The sequence below is a fragment of the Pongo pygmaeus genome, chromosome 2 (assembly GCF_028885625.2).
Source record: "Pongo pygmaeus isolate AG05252 chromosome 2, NHGRI_mPonPyg2-v2.0_pri, whole genome shotgun sequence".
Taxonomy (NCBI): Eukaryota; Metazoa; Chordata; class Mammalia; order Primates; family Hominidae; genus Pongo; species Pongo pygmaeus.
Window position 1 is genome coordinate 47,640,128 of NC_085930.1, and position 23,601 is coordinate 47,663,728.

Here is a 23,601-nt window from a genome sequence, read left to right on the forward strand (position 1 = left end):
ATGGACTAAATGCTCCAATTAAAAGACACAGACTGGCAAATTGGATAAAGACTCAAGACCCATCAGTGTGCTGTATTCAGGAAACCCATCTCACGTGCAGAGACACACATAGGCTCAAAATAAAAGGATGGAGGAAGATCTACCAAGCAAATGAAAAACAAAAAAAGGCAGGGGTTGCAATCCTAGTCTCTGATAAAACAGACTTTAAACCAACAAAGATCAAAAGAGACAAAGAAGGCCATTACATAATGGTAAAGGGATTAATTCAACAAGAAGAGCTAACTATCCTAAATATATATGCACCCACTACAGGAGCACCCAGATTCATAAAGCAAGTCCTGAGTGACCTACAAAGAGACTTAGACTCCCACACATTAATAATGGGAGACTTTAACACCCCACTGTCAACATTAGACAGATCAACGAGACAGAAAGTCAACAAGGATACCCAGGAATTGAACTCAGCTCTGCACCAAGTGGACCTAATAGACATCTACAGAACTCTCCACCCCAAATCAACAGAATATACATTTTTTTCAGCACCACACCACACCTATTCCAAAATTGACCATATACTTGGAAGTAAAGCTCTCCTCAATAAATGTAAAAGAACAGAAATTGTAACAAACTGTCTCTCAGATCACAGTGCAATCAAGCTAGAACTCAGGATTAAGAATCTCACTCAAAACCGCTCAACTACGTGGAAACTGAACAACCTGCTCCTGAATGACTACTGGGTACATAACGAAATGAAGGCAGAAATAAAGATGTTCTTTGAAACCAACGAGAACCAAGACACAACATACCAGAATCTCTGGGATGCATTCAAAGCAGTGTGTAGAGGGAAATTTATAGCACTAAATGCCCACAAGAGAAAGCAGGAAAGATCCAAAATTGACACCCTAACATCACAATGAAAAGAACTAGAAAAGCAAGAGCAAACACATTCAAAAGCTAGCAGAAGGCAAGAAATAACTAAAATCAGAGCAGAACTGAAGGAAATAGAGACACAAAAAACCCTTCAAAAAATCAATGAATCCAGGAGCTGGTTTTTTGAAAGGATCAACAAAATTGATAGACCGCTAGCAAGATTAATAAAGAAAAAAAGAGAGAAGAATCAAATAGATGCAATAAAAAATGATAAAGGGGATATCACCACCGATCCCACAGAAATACAAACTACCATCAGAGAATATTACAAACACCTCTATGCAAATAAACAAGAAAATCTAGAAGAAATGTATAAATTCCTCAACACATACACCCTCCCAAGACTAAACCAGGAAGAAGTTGAATCTCTGAATAGACCAATAACAGGAGCTGAAATTGTGCCAATAATCAATAGCTTACCAACCAAAAAAAGTCCAGGACCAGATGGGTTCACAGCCGAATTCTACCAGAGGTACAAGGATGAGCTGGTACCATTCCTTCTGAAACTATTCCAATCAATAGAAAAAGAGGGAATCCTCCCTAACTCATTTTATGAGGCCAGCATCATCCTGATACCAAAGCCTGGCAGAGACACAACAAAAAAAGAGAATTTTAGACCAATATCCTTGATGAACATTGATGCAAAAATCCTCAATAAAATACTGGCAAACAGAATCCAGCAGCACATCAAAAAGCTTATCCACCATGATCAAGTGGGCTTCATCCCTGGGATGCAAGGCTGGTTCAATATACGCAAATCAATAAATATAATCCAGCATATAAACAGAACCAAAGACAAAAACCACATGATTATCTCAATAGATGCAGAAAAGGCCTTTGACAAAATTCAACAACCCTTCATGCTAAAAACTCTCAATAAATTAGGAATTGATGGGACGTATCTCAAAATAATAAGAGCTATTTATGACAAACCCACAGCCAATATCATACTGAATGGGCAAAAACTGGAAGCATTCCCTTTGAAAACTGGCACAAGACAGGGATGCCCTCTCTCACCAGTTCTATTCAACGTAGTGTTGGAAGTTCTGGCCAGGGCAATTAGGCAGGAGAAGGAAATCAAGGGTATTCAATTAGGAAAAGAGGAAGTCAAATTGTCCCTGTTTGCAGATGACATGATAGTATATCTAGAAAACCCCATTGTCTCAGCCCAAAATCTCCTTAAGCTGATAAGCAACTTCAGCAAAGTCTCAGGATACAAAATCAATGTGCAAAAATCACAAGCATTCTTATACATCAATAACAGACAGACAGAGAGCCAAATCATGAGTGAACTCCCATTCACAATTGCTTCAAAGAGAATAAAATACCTAGGAATCCAACTTACAAGGGTTGTGAAAGACCTCTTCAAGGAGAACTACAAACCACTGCTCAATGAAATAAAAGAGGATACAAACAAATGGAAGAACATTCCATGCTCATGGGTAGGAAGAATCAATATCATGAAAATGGCCATCCTTCCCAAGGTAATTTACAGATTCAATGCCATCCCCATCAAGCTATCAATGACTTTCTTCACAGAATTGGAAAAAACTACTTTAAAGTTCATATGGAACCAAAAAAGAGCCCGCATCGCCAAGTCAATCCTAAGCCAAAAGAACAAAGCTGGAGGCATCACGCTACCTGACTTCAAACTATACTACAAGGCTACAGTAACCAAAACAGCATGGTACTGGTACCAAAACAGAGATATAGATCAATGGAACAGAACAGAGCCGTCAGAAATAATGCCACATATCTACAAGTATCTGATCTTTGACAAACCTGACAAAAACAAGAAATAGGGAAAGGATTCCCTATTTAATAAATGGTGCTGGGAAAACTGGCTAGCCATATGTAGAAAGCTGAAACTGGATCCTTTCCTTACACCTTATACAAAAATCAATTCAAGATGGATTAAAGACTTAAATGTTAGACCTAAAACCATAAAAACCTTAGAAGAAAACCTAGGCATTACCATTCAGGACATAGGCATGGGCAAGGACTTCATGTCTAAAACACCAAAAGCAATGGCAACAAAAGCCAAAATTGACAAATGGGATCTAATTAAACTCAAGAGCTTCTGCACAGCAAAAGAAACTACCATCAGAGTGAAAAGGCAACCTACAAAATGGGAGAAAATTTTCGCAACCTACTCATCTGACAAAGGGCTAATATCCAGAATCTACAATGAACTCCAACAAATTTACAAGAAAAAAACAAACAACCCCATCAAAAAGTGGGCGAAGGACGTGAACAGACACTTCTCAAAAGAAGACATTTATGCAGCCAAAAAACACATGAAAAAATGTTCACCATCACTGGCCATCAGAGAAATGCAAATCAAAACCACAATGAGATACCCTCTCACACCAGTTAGAATGGCAATCATTAAAAAGTCAGGAAACAACAGGTGCTGGAGAGGATGTGGAGAAATAGGAACACTTTTACACTGTTGGTGGGATTGTAAACTAGTTCAACCCTTGTGGAAGTCAGTGTGGCGATTCCTCAGGGATCTAGAACTAGAAATTCCATTCGACCCAGCCATCCCATTACTGGGTATATACCCAAAGGACTATAAATCATACTGCTATAAAGACACATGCACACGTATGTTTATTGCCGCATTATTCACAATAGCAAAGACTTGGAACCAACCCAAATGTCCAACAATGATAGACTGGATTAAGAAAATGTGGCACATATACACCATGGAATACTATGCAGCCATAAAAAATGATGAGTTCATGTCCTTTGTAGGGACATGGATGAAATTGGAAATCATCATTCTCAGTAAACTATCGCAAGAACAAAAAACCAAACACCGCATATTCTCACTCATAGGTGGGAATTGAACAATGAGAACACATGGACACAGGAAGGGGAACATCACACTTCGGGGACTGTTGTGGGGTGGGGGTAGGGGGGAGGGATAGCATTGAGAGATATACCTAATGCTAGATGACGAGTTGGTGGGTGCAGCGCACCAGCATGGCACATGTATACATATGTAACTTACCTGCACATTGCGCACATGTACCATAAAACCTAAAGTATAATAATAATAATAATAATAATAAAAGAAAAAAAAAAAAAAAAAGAAATATTTGCCCAATCAAATGTCCTGGAAAGTTTCCTCAGTGTTTTTTTTTTTCAGTAGTTTCACAGTTTGAGGTATTAGACTTAAGTCTTTAATTCATGTTGATTTGATTTTTGTATATAATGAGAGAGAAGGGTCTAGTTTCAGTCTTCTGCATGTGGGTATTCAGTTTTCCCACCACCACTTATTGAAGAGACTGCCCTTTCCCCAGTGTATGTTCTTGCCACCTGTGTTGAAAATGAGTTCACTGTAAATGAATGAATTTGCTTCTGGGTTCTCTGTTCTGTTCCATTGCTATATACACTGTTTGTATGCCAGTACTATGCTCTTTTGGTTACTATAGCCCTGTAGTATAATTTGAACTCAGGTGATATTCCTAGTTTTGTTCTTTTTGCTCAGGATAGCTTTGGCTATTGTGGGTCTTTTGTGGTTTCCTATAAATTTTATAATTGTGTTTTCTATTTCTGTGAAGAATGTAATTGGTATTTTGATAGAGATTACATTGAATCTGTAGACTGCTTTGGGTAGTATGGGCATTTTAACAATATTGATCCTTCCAATCCATGAACATGGAATATCTTTCCATTTTTTTGTGTGTCCCTTTCAATATCTTGCAACAGTCTTTTATAGTTTTTATTGTAGAGATCTTTCTCTTCTTCAGTTAAGTAATTTCCTAGGTATTTAATTTTATCTGTAGCTATTATAAATTGAATTACTTTTTAAATTTCTTTTTCAGATTGTTCACCATTGGCACATAAAAATATTACTGATTTTTGTATGTTGAATTTGTATCCTGCAAATTTACTGAATTTATTGATCAGTTCCAATAGTTTTCTGGTGAAGTCTTCAAATATAAGATCATCTCATCTCCCAACAAGGAAAATTTGACTTATTGCTTTCCAATTTGGATGAGCATTATTTCTTTCTCTTCTCTAATTGCACTACTATGACTTCTAGTTTTATGCTGAATAACAGTGATGAAAGTGAGCATCCTTGTCATGTTCCAGATTTTAGGGTAAAGGCTTTCAGTTTTTCCCCACTCAGCATGATACTAGCTGTGGGTCTGTTGTATGTGGCTTTTATTATGTTGAGATATGTTACTTCGACATCCAGTTTTTTGAGGGGTTTTTTTTTTTTTTATCATGAGGGGATACTGAATCTTAACAAATGTTTTTTCCAGCATCAACTGAAATAATCATATGGTTCTTATCCTTCATTCTGTTGATATGTGGTATTATATTGATTGATTTGCATGTGTTGAATAATCATTGAGGCCTGGGATAAATTCCACTTGGTCATGAAGATCTTTTTAATGTGTTGCTGAATTTGGGTTACTAGTATTTTCTTGTGGATTTTTACATCAATGTTCATCAGGGATATTGGCCTGTGGTTTTCTTTGTTTTCTTTTCTTTTATTTTTTAATGTGTCTTTGGTTTTGGTATTAGGATGATAGTGGCCTCACAGACGGTGGACACATTCCCTCCTCTTCTATTTTTCAGAATAGTTTGAGTAGAATTGGCATTAGTTCTTTAAATGTTTGGTAAAATTCATCAGTAAAGCCATCAGGTCCCAGGGTTTCCTTTGCTGAAGGACTTTTTATTACAGCTACCATCTCATTACTTATTACTGGTCTGTTCAGGTATTGGAATTCATGGTTCAATCCTGGTAGGTTGTATATGTCTAGGAATTTACTCATTTCTTCTAGGTTTTCCAATTTATTTACATGTATTAATAGTTGCTTATAGTAGCTTCTAATGGTCTTTTGAATTTCTGCAGTATCAATTGTAAGGTAACCTTTTTCAATTTTGATTTTATTTATTTGGGTCTTCTATCTTTTTTTCTTAGTCTTGCTAAATGTCTGTCAATTTTGTTTATCTTTTCAAAAAACCAACTTTTCATTTCATTGATCTTTTGTATTATTTTCTTCATTTCAATTGCATTTATTTCTGTACTGATCTTTATTATTTCTTTAATTCTACTGATTTTGGGTTTGGTTTACTCTTGCTTCTCTAGTTCTCTAAGATGCATTGTTGGGTTTTTTATTGAAAGTGTTTCTACTTTCTTGATGTAGGCACTTATCACTACAAACTTCCCTCTTAGTTTTGATATGTTCTGTTTCCATTATCATTTATTTCAAAAAACTTTTAAAATTTCCTTCATAATTTCTTCATTGACCAACTGATCATTCAGGAGTACACTGTTTAATTTCCATGTGTCTGTATAGTTTCCACAATTCTTCATTATTAATTTCTAGTTTTATTCCATGGTGATCAGAGAAGATATTTGATATTATTTCAAATTTTTGAGTATTTTAAAGCTTGTTTTGTAGTCTTAGGTATCCTTGAGAACGATCCATGTGCTGATGACAAAAATGCATATTTTGCAGCCGTTGGATGAAATGTTATGTAAATATCTATTAGGTTCATTCAGTTTATAGTGCAGATTAAGTCCAATGTTTCTTTGCTGATTTTCTGTATGGATGATCTGTTCATTGCTGAAAGTGGGATGTTGATGTCTTCAGCTATTACTGTACTGGGGTCTATCTCTCTGTTTAGCTCTGATAATATTTGCTTTATATATCTGGGTGCTCCAGTGTTGGGTGTATATTTACTTACAGTTGTTATATCCTCTTGCTAATCTGACCCCTTTATAATTATATAGTGACCTTCTTTATCTCTTATTATAGTTTTTGTCTTGAAATCTGTATTGTATGATATCAGTATATTCCAAGTATACTTACAAATATGATTATAGTATTATAATGTTCTGTTTTTCTATGTACATATTATGTACCTAGTACTAGTACTATTATGTACTATGTAATAGTAATAATATTATTACTGTTACTGCAAGTTTTGTACCTTCAGATGATTTCTTATTGCTCATTAACATCCCTTTCTTTCTAATTGAAGTACTCCCTTTAGCATTTCTTGTAGAACAGGTCTGATATTGATGAAATCCCTCAGCTTTTATTTGTCTGGGAAAGTATTTATTTCTCCCTCATGTTTGAAGGATATTTTCACCAGGTATACTATTATAGGGTAAGAGTTTATTCCTTCAGCACTTTAAATATGTCATGCTACTTTTTCCTGGGCTGTAAGGTTTCCACTGAAAAGTCTGATGCCAGATGCTCTGTTGTATGTTATTTGTTTCTTTTCTCTTTCTACTTTTAGAATCCTTTTCCTTATATTTGACCTTTTGGGAATTTCACTATTAAATGCTTTGAGATAGTCTTCTTTAGGTTAAATCTGCTTGGTGTTCTTTAACTTTCTTGTGCTTGAATAATTGTATCTTTCTCTAGGTTTGTGAAGTTCTCTAATATTGTCCTCAGAACAAACTTTCTACCTCTATCTCTCTCTTTACCTCAATTTTAAGACCAATAACTGTTGCCCTTTTGAGTATCTTGTAGGCATGCTTCATTCTTTTTTATTCTGTCCTTTTGTCTCCTAAATATGTTTTCAAACAGCCCTTCTTCGAGCTCACTAATTCTTTCTTCTGTTTGATCAATTCTCCTGTTAAAAGGCTGCTGCATTCTTCAGGGTGTCAACTGCATTTTTCACCTCCAGAATTTCTGTTTGATTCTTAAAACTTGTGTCAATCTATTTGTTAAATTTGTCTGATAGGATTCTGAATTCCTTCTCTATGTTATCTTGGATTTTATTGAGTTTCCTCAATAATTCTGTCTAAAAGATCACATTATCTCTGTGTCTCTGAGATTGATCCTTGGTGCCTTATTTAGATTGCTTGATGAGGCCATGTCTTCCTGGATGGTCTTGATGCTTGTGGATGTCTGTTAATGTGTAGACATTGAAGCAGTAGGTATTTATTGTAGTCTTGGCGGTCTGGACTTGTTTGTACCCATCCTTCTTGGGGAAGCATTCTAGGTATTCAAAGGGACTTGTTTATTGTGACTAAATTTTTGGTCAACGCAGCTGTGTCTACATTGGGGGCACTCCAGGGTCAGTTACACTGAGGCTCTTACAGACTCATAGAATTACCGTATTGGTGGTCTTGTACAAGATCTGGAAGAATTATCTGGATTACTAGGCAGAGACTTTTGTTCTCTTCCATTACTTTCTCCCAAACATAGTCTCTCTCTATGTGTGTGCTTAGCTGCCTGGTGCTGGGCTGGGGGAGACATAATACAAGTTCTCCTGTGGCCATCACCACTGAGACTGTGCTGGGTCTGACCTGAGGCCAGCACAGCACTGGGTCTTGCAGAAGGCCCACTATAACCACTATTTGGCTGCTACTTACATTCACTCAAGGCCCTGGGGTTCTACAATTATCAGTTACCAACAACAGCCACGCCTGTGTCCTTTTTTTCATGGCACCGAATTCCCCCGGCCCCAGACAGTTCCAGAGAGGCCCTCTAAGATCCAGGGCCTGGAGTAAGAAACCTTAATAATCTACCTGGTACTCCATTCTACTGCAGCTGAGCTGGCATGCAAGCCACAAGACAAGTCTTTTCCACAAGCACAGAAGTCTCTTCCCTTGGACACCACTGCCACAGGCCCATAGGGAGTACTAACAGGCTACTGTCAATGTTCATTCAAGACCCAAAGGTTCTTCAGTCAGCTTGTGGTGAATGCTGCCAGGCCTGGGACTCATCCTTCCATGTGGTGAGCTCCCCTCTAGCCTAGGGAAACTCCCCAAATGCCATTCAAGAACCAAGTCCTGGCTTCAAGAACCCCAAGAGCCCAATTCCTGCTCTACAACACTATGGCCAAGCTAGCATCTAAGTTGCAAGACAAAGTCCCCTTTTCTTTCCCATCTGTTTTTCTCAAGCAGAAGTAGTCTCTCCCTGTAGCCACCACAGCTGGGAATGTTCTGGATCACACCTGAAGCCAGCATGTTTCAAAGTCTCACTCAATGGCCATGACATGTACTGCCTGGATATTGCTGCTGATTAGGAAAGGCCCAAAGGCTCTTTAGTCAGCAGGTGATGAATCCTGCCAGGGCTGGGTACTTCTCTTCAAGGCAGCACATTCCCTTCTAGCCCAGAGTATATCTAGAAATGTTATCTGGGAGCTAGTGCCTAAAATGGGTGCTTCAAGACTCTACTTGGTGCCCTATCCTACTGTGGCTGAGTGGGATCCAAGTTGCAAGACAAAGTCCTGTTTACTCTTCACTCCTCTCCTCAAGTGGAAGAAAGGAGTCTCTTTCAGAGCTACCGATTGCATTGCTTGGCGTCAGAGGAGGGGTGGCAGAAGCCCTCCCTTGGCCACCCTGTCTGGTGTCTCACTAGCTCACATGACCCCTGCATCCACTGGCTCCAAGCCTAGCAGAGCACTAGGACTTGCCTAGGAGTTGCAGTCCTTGTGGCTCAGACTGCCTTAAAGTTTATTTAGGACCCCAGAGAATTTTAGCCCATAGTGGTGAAGTTTGTCGATACCTGAGTTCCAACCACTGGGATGGACAATTTCTGTCTTGTAAATCACTTTTAAGCCTAGTATAAAAGATAAAAGACAAAAAGTATCAAAAACAACTATAGCTAGAATATTTGTTAATGGATACACAATATAAAAAGGTATTGTTATATCAATAAAGTGGGGGGCTGGGGGAACAGCAAGGTATAGAGTTTTTGTATGCAATGGAAATTAAGTTGTTATCAGTTTAAATTTGATGGTTGTCACTACAAGATGTGTTATATATGCCTCAAGGTAACCACAAGGAAAAAACCTATAGTAGACAGAAAAAATACAGACATGAATCAAAGCAAAAATTGAATAAAATATAAAAGAAGACAGCAAGATTGGAAGAAAGAAACAAAAGAACTACAAAACAGGCCAGGCATGGTGGCTCATGCCTGTAATCCCAGCACTTTGGGAGCCCAAGGGGAGTAGATCATGAGGTCAGGAGTTCGAGGCCATCCTGGCCAAGATGGTGAAACCCCGTCTCTACTACAAATACAAAATTAGCCGGGTGCAGTGGCAGGTACCTGTAATCTCAGCTACTCGGGAGTCTGAGGCAGGAGAATCACTTGAACCCGGGAGGCAGAGTTTGCAGTGAACCGAGATTGCATCACTGCACTCTAGCCTGGGTGACAAAGCAAGACTCCATCTCAAAAAAAAAAAAAAAACTACAAAACAGTCAGTAAACAATTAACAAATGGCAATACTAAGTCCTTATTTGTCAATAATTACTGTAAATGTAAATGGATTAAATTCTCCAATCAAAATACAAAAAGTGGCTCAACAGAAAACAAATATGTAAAATCCAACAATATGCTGCCTATAAGAGGCTCACTTTAGCCGAAAGGATACAGAGCCAAAAAGTGAAGACATGAGAAAAGATATTCCATTCAAATGATAACCAAAAGAGAACAGGAGTGGTTATAGTTATATCAGACAAAATAGACTTTCAGTCAAAATCTATCAGAAGACACAAAGAAGGTCATTAAATGATAATAAAGTGGTCATTTCATTAAGAGGATATAAAAAATTGCACATATACAGGCACTCAACATTAGAGAATCTAAATATATAAATTAAATGTTAACAGAACAGAAGGGAAAAATAGACAGCAGTACAATAATAGTAAAAGACTTCAATATCCCACTTTCAAAAATGGATAGATCATATAGACAGAAAATCACTAGGGAAACAGTGGTCTTTAAAAGTACTACAGACCAAATAGACCTACAGACATATATAGAACATTCCATCCAACAGCAGTAGAATATACATTTTTCTCAAGTGCACATGGAACTGTCTCCAAATAGATCAGATGTTGGGCCACAGAACAAATCTTAACAAATTTAGAAAAAACTAAAATTATCTCAAGTATCTTTTCTGACTGCATTATAAAATTAGAAATCAATAAAAGGAGAAATTAAAAATGAAAAAATAAAAGTGAAAAAATCACAAACATGGCAATTAAATAATACACTTCTTAACAGCCAATGTGTAAAAGAAGAAATCAAAACCAAAATCTTGAATATCTCTAAACAAATGAAAATGGGCACACAACAAGAGGGAAGGACATAACAATGAATGCCTACATTAATAAAAGAAGAAAAATCTCAAACAACTTAACTCCACACCCCAAAAAATTAAAAAAAGAACAAACTAAGTGCACAAAGTCAGCAGTAATGAGGATATATTAAAAATTAGACCAGAAATAAATGCAATAGAAAATAGAAAAATAATAGAAAAGATCAGTAAACCTAAGAGTTCGTTTTTTGAAGACAGATAAATCTTTAGCTAGATTACCCAAGAGAAAAAAGAAAGAAGACTCGAATTTAAAATTTTATAATGGAAAACGGACAATTAAAATGATAGAAAAGAAACACACAGGATTATAAAAAGACTACATTAAACAATTATATTCCAACAGATTAGATAACTTAGTAAAAAATAAGTTCCTAGAAACATATAAGATGCAAAGACTGCATCACAAATAATAAAATTCTGAACAGATCAATCACAAGTAAGGAGATTGAATCAGTAATAAAAAATTCTCCCATCAAAGAAAAGCCCAGGACTACATGTCTTTTATTTTTTGAAACAAAGTCTTGCTCTGTCACCCAGGCTGCAGTGCAATGGTGTGACCTTGGCTTACTGCAACCTCCATCTCCTGAGTTCAAGTGATTCTCCTGCTTCAGCTTCCCAAGTAGCTGGGATTACAGGCACCCACCACTACACCCAGCTAGTTTTTGTATTTTTAGTAGAGATGGGGTTTCACTGTGTTGGCCAGGCTGGTCTCAACCTCCAGAATTCAAGTGATCTGTGTGTCTCAGCCTCCCAAATTGCTGGGATTACAGGCGTGAGCCACCGTACCTGGCAAAAGAACCAGATGTCTTGATGAGCGGATTCTACCAAGCTTTAAAAAATTAATGCTCATCCCTCTCAAACAGTTCCAAAATGTTTACAAGAATGACACACTTCCTAACTCATTTCAAGGCCAGCATTGCCCTCATACCAAAGCTGGATAAGAGTGCTTTATGGATATATACCATCAGCAAGCTATCACAAGGACAAAAAACCAAACATTGCATGTCCTCACTCATAGGTGGGAATTGAACAATGAGAACACTTGGACACAGGAAGGGGAACATCACACACCAGGGCCTGTTTTGGGGTGGGGGGAGGGGGGGAGGGATAGCATTAGGAGATATACCTAATGTAAATGATGAGTTAATGGGTGCAGCACACCAACATGGCACATGTATACATATGTAACAAACCTGCATGTTGTGCACATGTACCCTAGAACTTAAAGTATTTTATATATATATACATATATATATATAAAGAGTGCCACAAGAAAAGAAAATTACAGAGCAATATCTTAGATGAATATAGATACAAAAGTCTTCAACAAAGTACCACCAAACCAAATTCAACAGCACATTAAAAGGATCATACACCATGATCAGGTGGGATTTATCTCTGGGATGCAAGGATGGTTCAACATACACAAATCAATAAATGTGATACACCACATTAACAAAACGAAGGATAAAAATCATATGATGATCATTTCAACAGTGCGGGAAAAACACCTGACAAAAATCAATGCTTTCTTGATAAAAAGCCTCAACAAATTTGGTACAGAAGGAACGTACCTCAACATAATAAAGATCATATATGGCAATCCCATAGAAAACATCATACTCAGTGGTGAAAAGCTGAAAGCATTTCCTCTAAGATTAGGAATGAAAAAGTATACTCACTCTCACTATTTCTATTAAACATAGTATTGGAATTCTTAGCCAGAGCAATTAGGCAAGAAAAAAATTGGAAAGGAAGAAGTTAAATGGTCTCTGTTTATAGATGACCTAATCTTATATGTAGAAAAACCCTAAGACTCCAGCAAAAAAAGAAAAAAAAAAAACCTGTTGAAATGATATATGAACCCAATAGTTTCAGGATACAATGTAACATACAAAAATTAGTTGCAGTTCCATACATTAATAAAGAACTCTCTAAGAAATTAAGAAAACGATCCATCTTAGTCTGTGGGCATTGCTTATTACCTAAGGCTGGGTAATTTATAAAGAGAAAAAGTTTATTTGGCTCATGGCTTTTCCAGATGTACAAGAAGCATGGCACCAGCTCCTGGTGAGAGCTCAAGCTGCTTCCACTCATGGCAGAAGTTAAAGTGAAGCCAGTGTGTGGAGATTACAAGGCAAGAGAGAAAGAAGAGGGAGCTGCCAGGCTCTTTTTAATAATCGGCTCTCATGGGAACCAATAGAGAAAGAAATCACTCAATACATCAAGAAGGACATTAAATCACTTATGAGGAAACTACCCCCACGATCAAACACCTCCCATTAGGCCTGACCGCTAACATTGGGATCAAATTTCAACATGAGGTTTGTGGGGACAGATATCCAAATTATAAAACGATTCCACTTACAATATTATCAAATACAATAAAATACTAAGAAATAAATTTAACCAAGTTGATGAAGAATTTGTACACTGAAAACTCTAAGACACTGATGAAAGAAACTGAAAACAAAAACAAGTGTAAAAATATTGTACGTTCATGTATTGAAAGAATTGCTATTTTTAAAATGCCCATGCTACCTAAAGCATTTTCAGATTCAATGCAATCTATCAATATTATAATGATATTTTTTACAGAAATAGACAAAACCATACTGAAATTTGTTTGGAACCACAAAAGATCACAGATAGCCGTAGCAATCTTGAAAAGGAACAAAGCTGGAGGCATCACACTCCATGATTTCAATTTGTCTTACGAAGCTACAGTAATCAAAATAGTTTGGTACCAGCAGAAAAACAGACACCTAGGTCAATGGAATAGAATTGAGAGCCCAGAAATAAATGCACACTTCTATGGTTAACTAATCTTTGGCAAGGGCACCAACTATACACAATAAGGAAAGGAAATTATCTTCAATAAGTGGTTTTGGGGAAACTGGATACTCAAATACAAAAGAATAAAACTGGATCCTTGTCTCGTACTTTACACAAAAATTAACTCAAAATGAATTAAAGATTTAAATGTAAGATCCAAAACTGTAAAACAAAGCTCTTTGACATTGGTCTTGGCAAAGAGTTTTTGGATATTGACATGAAAAGCACAGGTAACAAAAGCAAAAATAAAAAAAAGTAGAACTACAACAAACTAAAAACCTTTTGCATAGCAAAGGAAACAAAAACTGAGAAGGCAACCTACTGAATGGGAGAAAACATTTGCAACTATACATCTGATGAAGGGTTGATATTCAAAATGTATGTAGAACTCACACAACTCAATGGCAAAAAAATAATGATAACAATAACTCAATTTAAAAATGGGAAAAAGGCCTGAATAGACATTTTTCCAAAAAAGGCATACAAATGGGCGAGAAGTATATTAAAAAGTGCTCAACATGAATAATCATCAGGGAAATGCACATCAAAACTATGGTGAGATATCACCTCATGCCTGTCAGAAGGGCTAAGAGATAAATATCTGCAAGAATGTGGAGAAAAGAAAACACTTGTCCACTGTAGGTGGGAATGTAAATTGGTATAGCCATTATGGAAAATAGTATGGAGTTTCCTAAAAAAATTCAAAATAGAGTAATCATATGATCCAGCAAGCCCACTTCTGGGTTTATATCCAAAGGAAATGAAATCAGTATCTTTAAGAGATATCTGTACCCTCATACTTATTGCAGCATTATTCATAATACCCAAAAGATGGAAACTACCTAAGTATGCATCAATGGGTAAACTGGATAAATGAATAAAGAAAGTGTGGTACATATACACAATGAAATATTATTTTGCCATAAAAAGTAATCAAACCTGTCATTTTGAACAACATGAATGAACCTGTAAGACATTATACTAAGTAAAATAAGCAAGATATAGAAAGACAAATAGTCTGTGATCTCACTTCTATGAAATCATATAAAAAGGTGAATCTCATTGCAACAGAAAGAGTGATGATTGCCAGGGGATGGTGGTGGAGAAAATAAGGAGATGTTGATTAAAGGGTACAACATTTCAGTTATAAGTTGAACAAGTTCCAGGGATCTAATGTACAGAATGGGTGGTGAAGAATGTGTGAATTAACTTGATTGTGATAATCACTGAGAAATGTATGCATAAAACAATCAAAATGCACACTTTCACTATATACAATCTTTGTCAATTAAATATTTTTAAATAAAAAATTAATAAAATTGTACTTCTGGTTTTTGAGATTCTGCTTATTTTTTATCCACTCTTTTTTCTTACTCCTTTTTAGATTGGATAATTTCTATTGATCTATCTTTAAGTTCAATGACTTTTCCTTCAACACCTCCTCCATTATACTGTTAATCCTACTAATTTATTTATTTAGTATAATACATTTCTCTGTTTTAAAATTCCCATTTGGTGTTTTTTTTTTTTTTTTTTTTTTTTTTTGTTTAGATGAAGTCTTGCTCTGTCACCAGGATGGAGTGCAATGGTGCAATCTCGGCTCACTGCAACCTCTGCCTCCTGGGTTCAAGCAATTCTTCTGCCTCAGCCTCCCGGGTAGCTGGGACTACAGGCGCCCGCCACCACACCTGGCTAAATTTTTGTATTTTTAGTAGAGATGGGGTTTCACCATGTTTACCAGGGTGGTCTCAATCTCCTGACCTTGTGATCCGCCGGCCTTGGCCTCCCAAAGTACTGGGATTACAGGCGTGAGCCACTGCGCCTGGCCAATTATGGGTTTTAACTTAGACATCGTCAATGTTAATTGTGGATACTCCAGATTGTGTCACATTGAGCCAAAGAGTGCTAATATCTTTGTTCTCATGGGACATTAATTTGGCTAATCTCACATTGAAAAATCTGTGCTTTTTTGATCTCAGTGTGGATTGATTTCAGTCTGCCCTGTGCATGTGAAGTTCAGAGGTCAGCCAAAGACTTAAGACAGAATTTATACACACAATTTCCCATCTCTGTCTCTTTACTTTGGTATGTTTTTCCTCATTCTCTGACATCCCTGTTCCTTCCCAGAGTTCCTACAGCCTACAGAGAAAGCAAGGGCTTTCTCTTGGAGTTTAATTGTCCCATGTTGCCACTGCAATTGGAGATGCCCTCAGAAAAAGCCTCAGAAATGTGAAACTCACTTCATCTCATGACATTTGCTTAATACAAAGTTTGAACCTCCTCTAATATTTCTCTAGTCTTATCCATTCTCCAAAACCTTTATGTAGTTGTATTGTGTTTTGTTATGCTTTGCTTTTATTTTTTGTTTTTGTCCAGAGTTTATAGCTACTATCTGCAGGCTGGTTGTTTGATTGGAAGTTTATTTCTCCACACAAGAAGCAAAACTCTTGTATTATTACTAATCCTGAGAACAGAAGGTTACAGAGAAACAGAAAACAGAAGTCTTTAAAAAAGTACCAAGAGATACAAATAAAAATTGAATAAAAAACAAAAAAAAACTAGAAACATGTCCCCTGCTTCTGGGAGAGGGCTGAACAAAGGCAGACGAAGAGGCAATAAAGTAGGTAACAAGTACATTTACAGAAATATGTGCCATCAAACAGGTAAGAATGCAAGTAAAATTTATATATAACAAATACCCAAAAGTTTTGGAAGTAGAAAAAATGTTAGTCAATAGTTCATATCGTCTAACAATCAATCTGTCACCCAGGCTTTTTCACCCAGGCTGGAATGCAGTGACATGATCATAGCTCACTGCAATTTCAAACGCTACCCTCCCGAGTATCTGGGACTACAGGCATACACCATTATACCTGGCTAATTTTCTATTTTATTTTTTGTAGACACACAGTCTCACTATGTTGCCCAGACTGGTCTTGAACTTCTGGGAGCTCAATCAATCCTCCCTGCTTGGCCTCCCAAAGTGCTGGGATTATAGTGTGAAAGGAAAATAAATCTTGGGGCCCAAAATCACTAAGCTAAAGGGAAAAGTCAAGCTGGGAACTGCGTAGGGCAAACCTGCCTCCCATTCTATTCAAAGTCATCCCTCTGCTCACTAAGATAAATGCATATCTCATTGCCTCTTTGGCAAGGTTAATCGGAAACTCAAGAATGCAACCGTTTGTCTCTAATCTACCAATGGCCTGGAAGCCCCCTCCCACTTTGAGTTGTCCTGCTTTTGCTTCAAGTTGTCCTGCCTTTACGAACCGAACCAATGTTCATCTTATATATGTTGATTGATGTCTCACGCCTCCCTAAAATGTATAAAACCAAGTTATGCTCTGACCATCTTGGGCACATGTTATCAAGACCTCCTGATACTGTGTCATGGGCATGCGTCCTTCACTTGGACAAAATAAACTTCCTATATTGACTGAGACCTCTCTCAGATTTTTTAGTTTCACAACAGGCATGAGCCACCATACCTGGCCTCAAAAGTTCCAAAACCAACACTCTTCATCAGATCCCAGAACCAAAGAAGGAAAAAACAATTGAAGAATTTATGTCCACAGTTACACCAAGATTTACACTAATGCATACCACATCTCAAAGATTGAAGAACTCTCTCAAGAACTGGCAATAAGTAAGTTTCCAACCAAATTATATTTTCTAAATTAAAAATAAGCACACATCCAAATGTAAAATTTTAAAAAAACCTGAAGCTAAAGCACATTCACCTTATAGATAAAAATAGAGTCCATACCTCTCTATTTTATAAATGCATTTTCAGACTTGATGCATTATAGGACATGGTGACCTCAAACAGCAAGGAAAAAAATCTTATTTAAAACTCAGCAAGAATATAATCTCTGTAAAGAAATCTATCATTTTAAATAATTTCATTAAACTGTTTTCTCCTTGTGATATACCCCTGGATGTAACACTATTAGGTTATAGTGAAAAATGCCCTCAATTAACTCTCAAAAAGTATGGTTCCACCATTAAGCAACTATGAGACTTTGGACAGGTCCCTTCACCTATCTAGGCTTCAGTTTACTCATGTGAAATGTAAGGCTAGAACATATGGTTTCTGCTTTCCAGGTGTAAAATTCTATAACTACATAACTTTATTTCTAGGTTTTTCAATGATGGAAAGATTCTTGTATAATTTCTAAAAAATAGATTTGGCAAATTCCTCAGATCTCAGGCCCAAAGAAAATATTTCAGGAGAGATACATTATGCCTTTCACACAAGTGCAAAAAAATTAAAAATGTAGACTCCCACACACAATCTCAAGCAAATCATCAACTGACATCTGATGTTGTCTTACCTACAGAGTTAAGAAGCTTGTTTACATCTGTACTTCAGGTGAGTGAGATAATTTTGTGAATGGTATGTTAAAAGTAATTTCAAATTTGAGAATTAAGCAATAAGAAATGTGCTGTAAATTTCAAGAAAAAGATGCTGCAATATTGCTTAGGATTCTGAGAACTTTAGATCTATCTTCTTATAAAAACTTCCGCTTAGAAACAAAGAAATAAACAAAAACCAGGATAAACAATACAATGCTCTTTCCAACTTGCTGGAATTACATTCACTCAGATAAACATTTATTAAGCACTTAGTTGGTACAAGGTGTACTGTCCTCTGTGAAACACACACACGTAGAAAAGAATTTTGTATCTGCTTTAGGGAGTTTATAATATGCCAGAATAAATACATACTAAGTGGCATATATACATAAATAATATAATGCTTTGCAGTAAGAGGTAAGTACTATGATAGAGGGACACAGAAAGTCCTGTGCCTCAGGCTTTGCTCCGTGCAGGGCAGGAAGCTATTTTGAATCACACTGCAGGAGGTGGCCAAATACACAGCATGCAGTGCATCAGTGCTATCCAGGGAAGAAAAGACTACTACATAGTTAAGAGAGCCTGAAAAAACAGAAGCAGAGGTGGACCTAGAAAACTAGCAGTCAGTTGAAGGTCAATATGTGCCTACCTGGAAAATAGGGTCCAACTACTGGGCAGAAGGCCAGGACCCAAGGATGATTCTGTGCAACCGGGGGAGGTGAGAAAGGAGAGAAAGGAAGTGAGTATTCTGTTGTGGGAAGAAGGGAATTCCAAGATGACAACACAGCAAGAGCATAACTATAGATGAAGGAATTCTGAATTTCTTCTAGTTTCCCATCTCATGATCATGTCAATATAAAAGGAAATTACTATAAAGTGTAATAATTTCTACCAGTCTACAGATTCTGGCAGGCTAAATTAAACCTGAAGATAAGGACAAAATTATATTCCAGTTCCTACTTACAACTTCTATCACATAAAGAGGTACTTACATAGTTCATATGTGCAAACTGAATTGCATGCTTTCTAAATCGTTTTATTTAAATGTGAAATGTTTGGAATTGGGTATCACTGGTCTTCATTTTGTTTTGAAAAGGCAATATGAGTGAATTAATCTATCATCACGCTAATAACAAGAATAAGAATTTTAACTCCTTCCTTTGAAATGAAAAGACACATTCTTTAGCCAAGAGCTTCCAAGTTTAATTTACGATTCACAAAAGTCTACAAACATAAATTATATAGTAGAAGTTTCCCTTATTCTTACTTGAATATAACTCTAATCATTTGAATATCAGTTTTAACAAAATGAATAAGAGTACAACAGAGTTCAGATGAAGCTCGTTTCTTGCCAAAATCCGTATGAATGCCAAATACCTTCCAAGCACAAATAAATCCTGCCTTCCATTTAAACAAACAAACAAACAAACAACAAACAAAACACCACATTGCCTAAGATTGGGCAATCACCACTAAGTGACTACTAAGTAGTGAGTAAGAGCTAAGGGAAACGGAGCGAACTTTAGGTCACCAGGGCACGGTACACTGAAAAACATGTGCTGCGCTTCTTCAGAAACAAGCTACAACAGCAGAAAGACGATGTACCTAATATCTTGTTTATAAATCTTACTTTATAAAGGAGAAAAAAATGGAAGAAAGGGAAATAATATTCCGTTATATCCTATTTTGTGCTAGGCACTTAGACAATGTTTTATTATTTAATTGAAACTTGAGTTCAATCGGTAGCAGGAGCGGAGAGAGGAACCCAGAGAGCCCTGAGCAGCCCCACCACCGCCCCCGGCCTAGTTACCGTCACCCCAGAAGGAGCCACAACCCTGCAGCCAGCAGATCACTATCACAGCAACCACAACCCTGAGCAAAGACACCAAGGCAGCCAACCCCAAGCCGGCACCACCTGCAGCGGCGCAGGGAGCAGTGGCAAGGGCGACCTCACAGGCGGCACCTGCTGGTGCGGATAAGATCACCGCAAGGAAGATTTTGGGAACAGTAAAATGGTTCAATGTAAGAAATAAATGGTTTCATCTATGGGAATGGCACCAAGGAAGATGCAGTTGTACAGCAGAATGCTATACAGAAGAGTAACCCCAGGAAGTACCTTAGCAGTGTAGGACACGGAGAGACTGGAGTTTGATGATGTCGCAGCAGAAAAGGGTGCGGAGGCAGCAAATGTTATAGGCCCCTGTGGAGTCCAGTTCATAGCAGCAAGTATGCAGCTGACCTTAACCATCATTGACGCTATCTATGTGGTCCTCAGGCAATTACCAGAAGAATTACCAGAACAGTAAGAGTGGAGAAAAGAACGAAGGACGGGAGAGTGCTCCCTTAGGCTCGGCCCAACAATGCCGGCCCTGCTGCAGGCGAAGGTTCCTGCCTTACTACAGGCAGAGACCCTACGGAAATTGACCACCATATTCTAACCTCCCTTGCAGGGAGCAGCGACGGAGGGTGCTAACAACTGGGGTGCAGGAGCACAAGGTAGGCCAGTGAGGCAAGATATGTGTATGGTTTATAGACCACGATTCCTCAGGGAACCTCATCGCCAAAGTCAGCCTAGAGAGGACGGCAGTGAAGAGCGTAAAGAAAATCAAGATGAGATCCAATATCAGCAGCGACCTCAACATCGGTGCTGCTAAAACCCCAATTATCTATGTAGACGCCCCAGAATACCCTAAACCACAACATGGCAAAGAGACAACAGCAGCCAGTCCATCAGTCAAGAATTCTGCACCCGAGGCAGAAGAAGGTTGAGTAAATGCCGGTTTACCATCTCCACCATCATCCAGTTTAGTCATCCAAGAATAAGAAATGAATATGAAATTACAGCAATAAGAAATGCAGGAAAGAAATGCTGAAGACCTTAAGTGCTTGCTTTTTGCCCATTGATCAGATAACCAGAACTACCTGCATTATCTACGAAGCATGGGGTTTTTAAAATTATTTTTACCTAAAGACATGTCTTTTTGGTAATAACAAAGGTTTTTGTTGTTGTTTTTGTGTGTGTGTTTTTTTAGTTTGGCTTTTCTCAACATGCCTTTAAAAGCTTTTAAATTGGTTCAGATGTCAAGTTGAGATTTTTAAGCACTTCATTATTAATTTGTAATAAAAGTTTACAACTTGATTTTTTCAAAAATGTCAACCAACTGCAAGCACCCATTAAAAGTCTTAAATAATACGAAAGCTTTAAATTAAATCAAATGGAGTGTTAACACCATATAGTATGAAAAAGAAGTGAGGTTCGAAAATCCCAATGCTTTTATGATGCCACATGTCACCTAACGGGTAGCACAACTTGATTGCAATCTGACTCTGAAGCTTTTCTTCATTCCCAGACATCCTATTTTTGTTGAAGTCCTAGATTTTAAAAGTATAATTTTTTTAGGAATAAAGCTCTGGTAGGCAGGAAATTCTGCTGAAGCTGTTTCTGAGCAACTTGACTTTGCCAGGACCTTTGCACTGAATGTGTTAATGGCCACCTCCTCTTCAGATGTAGCGTTATGGATCACCTGTAACCTGTACAACAAGCTGAAGGAGTGTTTGCCTAATATCCAATCCACAGAATTTATTTCAAAAATGGTGAGCCTCACTAAGGTGATAGCAGTAGCCTGTCCACAGGTGATCAACAAAATCTTGTCTTTGATCCATGGTTTCTGCTCCTTGGAGTCTCCCAAGGTACATTCTGCCACTGCTGGACCTAGAATCATAGTCTCCTTTCCTGCCAGCCTTCTCACTCTGCCAAACTTATCATATCCAATTGTTTGATATCACAGATATTATCAATCCCTAGGACTCTAGCTTTCTGCTCTTGCAACTCCTTTTACATTGTCTTTGTCACCCAGCACAGAGCCCATACGTAAGTCATCACCCTATTTTCTTAGAAATACTTTCAGTCTTTCAGTTCACTTCTTGGTTTTCCTATCTCACTTACCAAGCTCTCTCAGTACAGATCTAAGATGAGAATTTTAGTACAAATAATTTGTTTGGGAAACAACCCCATGAAACACTGGTAAGGGAGAAAGGATGGAAGGTGGAAAAGGGAAATAAGATAGAATGTTTGCAAAGATAACCATCAATAGTTCCTCAAAGCCTTGCTCTAGCATGCTGCTCTTCCCAACAAGAGGCAGAGTTTGTTTCCCCCACTCTAGAATCTGCACTGACCTTGCACCCTTTTTTGAACAATAGATTGCAGCAGAAGAGATGCTATGCTAGTTCTAAGCCAAGGCTATAAGAGTCCTGGCAGCCTCTTCTTTTGCTTTCCTTAGATGCAGATACCATGTAAAGAAGCTCAGACTAGATTAGTGAATGATGAGAAGCAATAGGGAGAGACAGGCCCAGACAGACCCCAGCCATTCTATACATTGCACTGAGGCCTAAAACCCGTAAGTAAAGCCATCATAGTCATTCCTGACCCAGACAGGCTTCCAGTCAAGTGCAACTACATGAGTGACCCAAGCTATTACTAATCTAAGCCTGGGCACCCCAAAGATTTGTAAAAAATAACAAATCTTTGTTGTTTTAAGTCCCTGTATTTGGGGGTAGTTTGTTAACAGCCATAAATGAAACAGGGAGAAAGCCAAAAAAGGGTACAATTACTAAGCAAGTTACTGCTATGGGAAATGAGTTTAGTCCTTCTGGGATACTCTGGAAAACAGTATAGAACATGCTTCACAGTTATCCCATGTGAAGGGTAAGTATGATAGTGTAATCCACCCACTTGCTAACAGTTATTTGCTTAAGTCTTTTTCTAGTGACAGTAACTATTTGGTACTTTAAGCCTGCCCAACACTGTGAGCCAAATCTGCTCAGCAGCCACACACAAAAAATGCCTTCAGGCAGACAGTCACAGTATCAGGAATAAGCACTCTTCTGTGACAAGAGGTTAGTGGTGGAAGGAAACAGGAAGAACATCAACATAGGTGAAAACCCAGGCCTAGAGCAGTCCAGCTATCTGCTTTCTCCACTCCCAGAACTGCAACAGCTAAAGTGGGTCACATACACTCACAGGATTATAACCACTACACATCTACAGCTCCCAAACTTAGCTGGGCCCCAAATGTTAATTAATAATCCTTCCAAGTTTCCCTAATCATCTGTTTAGTATATTTTACATCTATTTCAAAATTTCCCACTTTTATTAAATCTTCTATTCCACCTACCCCTCCCCCTTCAGTATCAGCAAAGCAATCTGCTCTCTATCCCAATGAGAAAATAAAGGTCATCAGATCAATTTTTTGCTACCTCCGTTGCACTGCATTCAGAACCATCCTTCCTTCCTTCTCTACTAATACCACAGGAAAGGGTCAAGGTAAATGCAGCATTAATCCAGCACCTCTCCATCCCTGGAATACCCCACCTTAGAATACAAGAACCCCT

The 23,601-nt window shown here is 37.7% G+C and overlaps 1 protein-coding gene and 1 pseudogene across 4 annotated transcripts in view; one reads left to right on the plus strand and one right to left on the minus strand.

Moving 5' to 3' along the window:
* The window catches only part of ZBTB20 (zinc finger and BTB domain containing 20), an 838,685-nt gene that overhangs the window by 603,542 nt on the left and 211,542 nt on the right, over window positions 1-23,601 (minus strand). The gene's annotated exons all lie outside the window — the stretch shown is intronic.
* Window positions 16,424-20,979, plus strand: LOC129032851 (Y-box-binding protein 1-like; annotated as a pseudogene).